The following is a 9,135-nucleotide window of genomic DNA, read 5'->3' on the forward strand; positions in this document are numbered from 1 at the left end:
ATACCAGAGAGATTAGAGCTAATACTAACACCCAAGCTTTTACTAAAGATTGATGTACCAGCAAAGCAGCAAACACTATTAGTTTATGTATCAAGACTAAATAGGTAGGACCAGGCTTGGTGGCACAGGCCTTTAATCCCAGCACTCAGGAGGCAGAGGCAGGCCAGTCTGATCTACACAGCAAACTCTAGGCTAGTCAGGGTTACCTGGTAACATAGCGATACTGCCTCCCCCGCCAAAAATGACTAAAAATGAGTAATCATACCACTCAACATGTCTATAATCCCAGTTACTCAACAGATCGAGGCAGAAGGATCAAAGGCTCCAGGCCACACTAGCCAATTTAGTGAGAGCCTGTCCCAAAATAAAAATCTTTACAAGGGCTGCCCACTGAATTCAAGAACAGGACATTTGCCTAATAGACAAAAAGCCCACGTTTCCATCTTCTGTACTACAGAAACAAATATTCTACCCATAATTCTGTTTCCTACTTCCACAGCTACCAAGTACATAGCACATCGGGCAAAAGTATGACAGGAGAACCAGGCAGAAATAGAACTGGGGGAAAAGGTGGTACAAGAAAAGCATGTAAAAATAAAAAGACGGGGAAAAAAACAAAGATTATTTCTGCCGGGCGGTGGTAATGGTGGCGCACAGCTGTAATCCCAGCACTCGGGAGGCAGAGGCAGGTGGATCTCTGTGAGTTTGAGGCCAGCCTGGTCTACAGAGTGAGTTCCAGGACAGGCACCAAAGCTACACAGAAAAACCCTGTCTCGAAAAACAAAAACAAAAAAAAAAACAAACAAACGATTTTTTTAAATATTTTTTAAAGATTTATTTATTTATTATGTATACAGAAGAGGGTGCCAGATCTCATTACAGATGGTTGTGAGCCACCATGTGGGTGCTGGGAATTGAACTCAGGACCTCTGGAAGGGCAGTCAGTGCTCTTAACCTCTGAGCCATCTCTCCAGCCCATAAAGATACATGAAAATAAATAATGGGGGTGGGGAGGATACATGCACAAGCCAGGTACTGATAGCTCATGTCCATGTTCCCAACACTTGGTGACACTGAGGAAAAGGCATTGTGCAGTTGAGTTCAGGCCGCATACAAGGCTAAGTTCTAGGTCAGTTTGGGTTAGTGTGAGAGCCCACCACAAAAAGAGTAAGGGGGTGGAGCTCGAGATGGGGAGAGGGGAGGGAGGGAAGTAGAAAATGGAAAGGAAATGACCTACAGAAGTGAAAGTAGAAAACCAGAAATCATGACGGACTGGACATGAGTTCCAGCCTAAGTCTAAGCCTCAACTGAGTGGCTACAAGTGGCTACAAGCTTTTTTCTGTTTCAAATCCCAGTGTGGACGCCTCCTGGACAATGGAAGTACAGGCTGATCACTAACCCAAGAGCAAGCCATGCACTCAAGAGGAGAGAAACATACTCAGCCCACAGTATTTTCATCTTCATACTCTAACTGTTGCTCAGATCTTTTTCCCTGTCAAATCATGTTTCAAGGCATCTCTGTAACTAACCCTAAAGACCCAGGGACAGCTTGTAATACCAGATGATAATCTAGAGGGAAAATATAATTCTTTTTCTTCTGAACCAGAATAAAATGCCAGAGGAGTGGCGAGGGAAGCAATCTGCAGACAGTTCAGAACGGTAATTATAGACAAGAGTTGTGTTAAGGACTAAGGGCAAAGATTGTAATAACAGAAAATATGTAGCATTGTTCAAAACTACAGGGAACAAGTGGATCTGCATTACTACTTATCTTGTTCCTTTCTTACTGGAGGGAAGAAAAAAAAAGGTTGGCAAAGGATAACACTGGACTAGATGGAAAATACAAAGAATCACATGGGGAAGTCAAGCATCTTTTCTTTAATTAACTGTCCCAAAGGGGCAGTTTGGGCTGGTGTGTTTAATTACAATTCCAAAGGGAAGGCTTTATCATGCACTAACTCCGGGGAGTGAACAATTCAGTCCCATCCCCTGGGTTTGGAACTGTTCTCCCGAGATAGCTGAAATGGCAACAAAACACCACTGACCTGATATGATCCACACACCTGACAAGTAAGCAGAGGAAGCGACAGTGCTAAAACCTGGACTTGGAAACCGAGTACAGGCAGCTAGTAATTTAAAGCCGAGGACTGGGAGTTTTCATCCTGTTCTCTGGTAATTTCCACGCGCCGACAGGGCACAGAAAGGGGAAAGACGCTTTTCTTATCCGCTCAACATCTCGCTGCTTCTCAGCCGTGCATGCAAGTCTTGACACCCTGACCCACCCTAGCTGCAGCCTCAGCGTTTCCACGTCCTCCTGCACACACCCTCACGGAACTGACCCCAGGCCCCGACCCCAACACCTCAGCACACTCCGCATGGCCCCTCCAAGCTAGTCCCAAGATTTCGTGTCCCACGCCCACGCTGCCAGAGCGCACTGCCCTCCTCCGATCGTCCGGTGCCCAGTGCCCGGAGGTCCCACACCACCCCACACGCCCCCTCCTCCGCAAGGCCATAGGCAGGCTCTGCTCCCCACCGTTACAGGCCCGGCTCCAGCACCTCGTTCGGGCCCGCCAACACCCTGCACTGAACCTGTCGCTAATCTTCAAGCACTACCCTAGGGGCCTTCTCACCCGGCGGACGCTCCTCAGGAATCCACTCGGCTCCCCCTGCCATCCGTTCAGTGGCGCACCCAACCCTGACAGCAGCTAAGGCCCGCCTCCTTGCCCTGCTCCGCATTGGCTGGCCCAGGTCAATGAACACTTCAGGGGAGCGATAGGATGACGGTCCTGTCCGTCATTCCGAAGGCGTAGCCCAAGCCAGGTTCCCACTGTTTGAGTGGTCAATGTTAGCTATCACTCAGCCAATTGAGAGGCGTGACTATGAGCGCCCGCCGAACCATGATAGGTCGACGCCGGAGAGCGAAATGCGCGGAGAGAGCCTGCTATGAGCAGTTTGGTTGAGAACCGAGGAGTGACGTGTCGGTCTGCGGACTGGGAATCAGTCCGGGTGGGAAGGAGCGGCCGCGGTACCCCAGCCACATGACCAGAAACGGAAATACGCAGCGAAAGCGGAGGTCGCACCACGTCAGGGAAAGTTGGCGTGCGGAGCCGCTTGTTTCTAAGGTAGAGGTAGCCCGTTACCTAGTAAACGGTTAAAGGAGAGAAGACTGCCCTACATGTATGAAGACTCTCCGGCTCGATCCCCAGAACCCAACTTTGTCTGCTCGTTAGCCCAAGGATTGTTTTTGACTCTGTCCCAGTAACCTGGGTAAAGGGACCCCTGACAGATTTCGCCGAGGCATTTCACTTTCCTGAGGCCGGGCTTTGTGAACGTGCCTCCTAGGCCTCGAAGGCTGTCAGAATCGCCCGTGCCCGAGCCAGCGATGGCCTGCAGAAGTCATCGCAAGCCCAGGAGCGGCCCTTGGCAATCAGGAAGCAGCCTTGCTTGGTCAGTTTGGCCCTTCGCCGGATGAGCAGCTTTCTGCCCTCCCCGACCCTCCGAGAACGTTGCCGAGAGCAGGCACTGGGCAGGGTTTCAGCAGCCAAACGCCTATCTTTCAGATATAAACATACACGGATGTACGAACGCTTCCACTCCTTACATACCTCCGACCAAAGACTACACTAAAGATCACACCATCCGGACAGCGTTCACATTTAGTGCCAATGACGCTGGTTTTTCCTTTACTCTCCCATGAAGGGAACAACCAACTACTGAAATCAGTGCTTTGCAATCAATGTGTTTCCTCAAAATCCCCATGACCGGTTTTCCCCAGGACCTAACTCAATAGCTCTCTTTTGTTTTTATAGTAAATAGTCCATGTAGTTTCATTTTAGCAAGAATAACGGTAAAGCACACACTTTATCATGCCACCCCTCCCAAAGCAGAAAGCTGAATTCCCAGGCATCTTAATCGGACGGAGATAAGCATAAGGACTTTACATACCTTCAAATGCATGTGTCTTCAAAACATAGCTTAATTTCTTACATAGAAAAAGTATTTCTCACAGTTCTAGAGCCTGAGAAATGCAAGATCACAGTGCCTGAATTTGGCAAAGACTTTTACCATGTCACATGGTGGGAGATCACCTCCGAATTTTTACTTTGGAAAAAAAAACAAGTGACTCTCGGCTGCTTATAACTCCAGATACGCAGGATCTGGTAGCCATTAAAGGCACCTTCACTCAAGGACACATACCCCACACAAAAATGCATGTATACAAATTACAAATACTTTTTATAAAGTGAGAGGTTAATATACTTTTTATTGATTCTTTGTGGATTTCACATCATGCCCCCCAATCCCACTCATTTCTCTGCCCCACCATATCTGCCCTCTGCCCTTGCATCCTCCCCCCCCAAAAAAAAAATTAAAAAAAGACAACAAGCTCGTGTATGAAAGCTGTAGTGTACCACATGAGTCACAGTAAAGCTTGCAAATGAACATTGCAATGAGTCATTGGCCCGGTTTGGCCTCTGGCTTCTGCTACACTATCAATACTGGATCCTCACTGGGACTCCTCTTGGTTATTCCGTTGTTGCCTGTATCTGGAGATCCAGCAGCTGTGGGTCTGCAGGACCTCTCCCTTCACATACTCCAGCATATCACAGATGGGGTGGATGTTGGGGTGGGCCAACTCAACCCTGGATATGGACCTGGGTGGTATCTGTGTTGGTCAACCCACCAGCTCTGCTGCATCCTCTCCAGCAGGGAGAGCTCTTAAGCACCACCCAGGGTAGCTCATCCCCTGTTGCAGGAAGCAAGGGGCGGGGCCAGTCTTCCCAATGCCCTTGGGCGGCTCACCCATGCCCAGCCAACGAGGGCAGTTCTACTTTGCTGCCCAAGTGAGGTGCAGGGCCTGTTCTCAGAAGTGCTGTAGCCAGTGAGGGGCAGAACCCTTGGGGCCAGCTCACCTGAGCCCAGGAGAGATACTACAGGCCTGTTCTCCCAAGTGCTGCAGCCAGTAAGGGCCAACTCTATGCAACCCTTGGATATCAACATGGTCGGTCCTAGGTGGCAGTCCAGACCAGGGGCATCCACATGGCCTTTGGTGGTATTATGGACCACAGACATCGACACAGATTGCTGCCACTGCATGGCAACAGACCCAGATACAGCGGCAACAGGGGCCAGGACTTCACCATGCCCTCAGGTGGTTTTGCAGGCTACTCATATCAGGCTGTTCCTCTCCACCCTTGCATCTCCAGATCCCCCTCTCTTCATAGTGCTCAGGCCGTTCCACTTCTCTCCCCCGTCTCTCCACCCCATTCTTGCACATGTGCTGTGGGTGGTGCGTGCATTGGGTGGGGTCTCATGCACACGGGAGCATGAGAAGTAAAAACAGCAGGACACGTCCAGTCAATTGTAGGTCTCCATTCTGCAGGTACTGCTCTTCTTCTGGGGCTAGGATGCAGCTCTGGCAGCCACAGCAACTCATTCAGTGGTCAGTTTTCCCAAAGGAAGAAAGCATAGCCCTAGCACGTGTGTTTGTTACTGCATCTGTGGATGGGCAGTGTAGTTAAAATCTTCCCAAGGCGCAAGAACAGCGACTGCCCTTGCGTCTGTCTCCTGTTCACCCTCACTTCACAGCACAGACTGCTTTTCCACCACCTGTTTGTTAGCTTCTGTCTTTCCTGGCACTCCACCAGCTACTTACCCCCACCCCACCGCACCCAGGCAGGGGGCGGAGGTGGTGTCTTTGTGCTTCCTGGCATGCCTGGTCCACTGTGTTGTCAAGGTGCTTCTGGGCATCCAGGAGCTGTCTTGATGATCTCAATCATGGTGTCTGCCACTCTCTAACCATTCTTCACAGGCTCCTCTCTTCCAGGTGTCCTCTCTCAATCCCACTGGAGGAAAGGCAGAGTGCTTACCCTCGGGAGAGATCCAGGCTCTGGCTGAGGCTACAACCCCCACAGCTGCCCCGAGCCCAGAGCATGACACTCAGGATACCACAGCCGCCACTGCCAACTTGATTTTTCCCCCCACTTTTATTGTGACATCAATTTAACTTTAATACCACTTTTATTTTATTTTTTGGTTTTTGGTTTTTTTGAGACAGGGTTTCTCTATGTAGTTTTGGTGCCTGGATCTCGTTCTGTAGACCAGGCTGGCCTTGAACTCGCAGAGATCCTCCTGGCTCTGCCTCCCGAGTGCTGGGATTAAAAACATGCACCACCACAGCCCGGTGGCTTCAATACCACTTTTTAAAAAGTTTTTTATTATCATGTGTGCATGTTTGTGCACTTGAGTGTAGGTGCCTATGAAGTCTAGAAGAGGGTCTCAAATTCCCTAGAGCTGAAGTTACAATGGTTTTGAGCTACCTAACATGGATGCTAGGAGCCAAACTGGGGTTTTCTCCAAGAACATGATATGCTCTTAAGTGATAAGCCACCTCCCCCTCAGTACCACTTTTGTCTCATACTGCAGCTCTGGCTGCCCTAGAACTCAGTATGTAGACCTAGAACTCACAGAGATCCATCTGCTTCTGCTAAGTGCTGAGATTAAAGGCATGCACTACCATGCCCTGCTTCAGTACTTTTAATAAGCCATTTCATTTTAATTTCCACACAGCTTTAATTCCCTATTTCCTTTTCATAGCAAACTACTTTTTAAGGACAGGGTACCAAAATGTTAGCCCTAAGTGGCCTGTAACTTGTTACATAAACCAAGTTAGCTTTGAACTTGTATCTCCTTCCTACCTTTCCCTCTTGAGTTCTGGGTAGGCATGGATCACCACACTCAGGTTAGAATTTGTTTCTAGAATCACTTATATTTCCATGGTCATGTGTTCCAAATTGTTCATTTACTTATCTCTCAATGGAGTAACTGGTCCAGAGGGGCAGTGACCTTACTTGATTCACCAGTACTTTACAAGTATCCGACAGAGAAGGTGCTCAAGTACTTGTCACATAATTAAGTCATCTTTTCTCCCACCTAAGTGGTTTTTTGAGACAGGGTTTCTCTGTGAAACTTTGGAGGCTGTCCTGGATCTCACTCTGTAGACCAGGCTGGCCTCAAACTCACGAGATCTGCCTGGCTCTGCCTCCCGAGTGCTGGGATTAAAGGCGTGCGCCGCCGCCGCCACCACCACCCGGCCTCTCCCACCTAAAGGTTACTGGTCCATGGATTCACCTTACGGCCAGGCAAATATATTGCCCTGATGTTACAAAGTTCTGACACTGACCTCAGATCAACTGCATTTGTTTTCTGTTGGTCACAGATTATATTAGTGACTGAGTAGACTTCCACCCTGTCGAGGAACTGATGTGGAGTAGAACAATCTCAGTGATAGATTAATATGAGACCAGAGCTGGATGTACTCCTGCTATAACCAGAAAGCAACGTGTAAGCTTAATTGGTAGAAATGAGTAAACAGTGATCAGACCACCATAGCTTCCAATTTTTTCCTTCCACAGACACCATCTTTTTAAGGTGGCTTACAAACCAACAGCCAGTAGCTGCCCAGTTCTGACTTTTTTTTTTTTTGAGACAAGGTCTCTCTTCCAAATGCTGGGATTACAAACAAGAGCCACCATGCCCACTTCCAACTTCTGAATTTTTCCTAGGTTGTCACAATGCCTCCTCAACCGCTACGTTAACCTCTATTAAAGGCAGAGCAGTTAACAGAAAGGATTACATAAATCTGTCCTATCTGCACTTCTCATGGAGCTAGAGGTATCTAACATGTACAAGGCCCTGGGTCATCTCAGTCCTGCAAAATAACATCTCCAGTGGGCATCTGAAGCACCTACTTGCTAACTCTTTAGAAGTTGCTACAATAGGCTGGGCAGGCATATGGGTCAATTATAGAGCCCTTACCTAGCATTGAAAAAACAAATGTCCTAATACCAGGAAAGGGAGTTACTATAACAGACATCTGGACTCTACAGAAAAATACAAAAGACCGAGGACTGGAGATATTTATCAGTTAAGGGTTCTTCCAGAGGAGCATTCGATTGTCAGCAGCCAGGAGGAAGGGCTCACAGTTGCCTGTAACTTTCACTCAGGAGCTTTGACTCGACTCCCTTTTCTGGCCTCTGCAGGCATCCAGACATGTGGCATATACTCACATGAACACACACACACATAAACACATAGTCAAAAGGGGGTGGACTAGTGTTTGGAATCATATCTGCCTGCCCAGGTTGTGGTTTTCCTTTAACTATCAACTTGCTTTTAGGTTTTTGTTGTTTTGTTTGTTTGTTTGGGGGGGGAGGGCGCTAGGGGGCCACTGATACATGGGAACCAGTGCCACACAGCACACAGGTCATAATCAAAGGACAATTTTGTGGAATTGATTCTCTCCTTCTACATTATGTAGGTCCTAGGGATGAAATTCAACTTGCCAAGCTCATACAAGTGTCTTTACCCACTGAGATAACCCTTTTATGAGCAACTTAAGTCCTACTGTTTGCTGCATTAAAAAAAAAAAACAAAAAAAATGGTAGTGCTGGGTGAGATGGCTCAGCGGGTTACGGTACTTGACAGAATGAGTGTGATTTTGGAACTAAGGTCAGGAGAGAAACAACTTCTGAAAAGTTGTTGCCATGTGTGCAAACGTGTGTATGTATATATTTTTTTAATCTCAACATAATTTTCATTTGTAGTAAGATTGGTGCCCCTGCATTTGGTTGCTCATTACTAGTTTGCCACTCTGAACTTGGCAAAAACAGAGCCTAGTCACCCTTTGACTCTCGTTTTCTAACAACTACCCAGTGCCCATGCACTAGTGAAGAAAGGCTCACACTACTTCCTGGGGTGGGCATTGGGTACATACCTAAAACCCCAGAAGTCAAAAGGCAAAAGCAGAAAGGATACCATAAGTTCAAGGTTGGCACGGTCTAGAGTTTCAGACCAGCTAGGCCTACACATTGAGACCCCATCTTAAAAACAAAAATGGAGCCAGCAAAATGGCTCAGTGGGCAGAGGTGTTTGCTAAGCAATCCTGAAGACCTGAGTTCAACCCCCAGAACCAACATTAACATGGATGGACAGAACCAACTCCACAAAGTTGTTCTCTGACATCCACACATGTGCCATGGGCATGAACTACCTTCCCACACACGTGATAGAACTTTAAGAACAAAACAATGTATGTGTATACTTTGAGGCTGCTACCCAATGTCTACTGCAGAT

The 9,135-nt window shown here is 47.8% G+C and overlaps 1 protein-coding gene across 2 annotated transcripts in view; it reads right to left on the reverse strand.

The window, feature by feature from the left end:
• Stt3a (STT3 oligosaccharyltransferase complex catalytic subunit A) overlaps positions 1-2,704 on the reverse strand; it is a 33,214-nt gene extending 30,510 nt beyond the window's left edge. The window contains exon 1 of one of the 2 annotated variants that reach the window (XM_036193008.1): positions 2,631-2,704. The gene's annotated coding sequence lies outside the window, so the exon portion shown is untranslated. Of the gene's footprint in view, positions 1-2,533; positions 2,577-2,630 lie in introns of those variants that run through there. The other variant, XM_036193009.1, reaches the window with a different exon arrangement.
• Between the last annotated feature and the right edge of the window lie 6,431 nt (positions 2,705-9,135).

This window comes from Onychomys torridus, chromosome 7 (genome assembly GCF_903995425.1).
Source record: "Onychomys torridus chromosome 7, mOncTor1.1, whole genome shotgun sequence".
Taxonomy (NCBI): domain Eukaryota; kingdom Metazoa; phylum Chordata; class Mammalia; order Rodentia; family Cricetidae; genus Onychomys; species Onychomys torridus.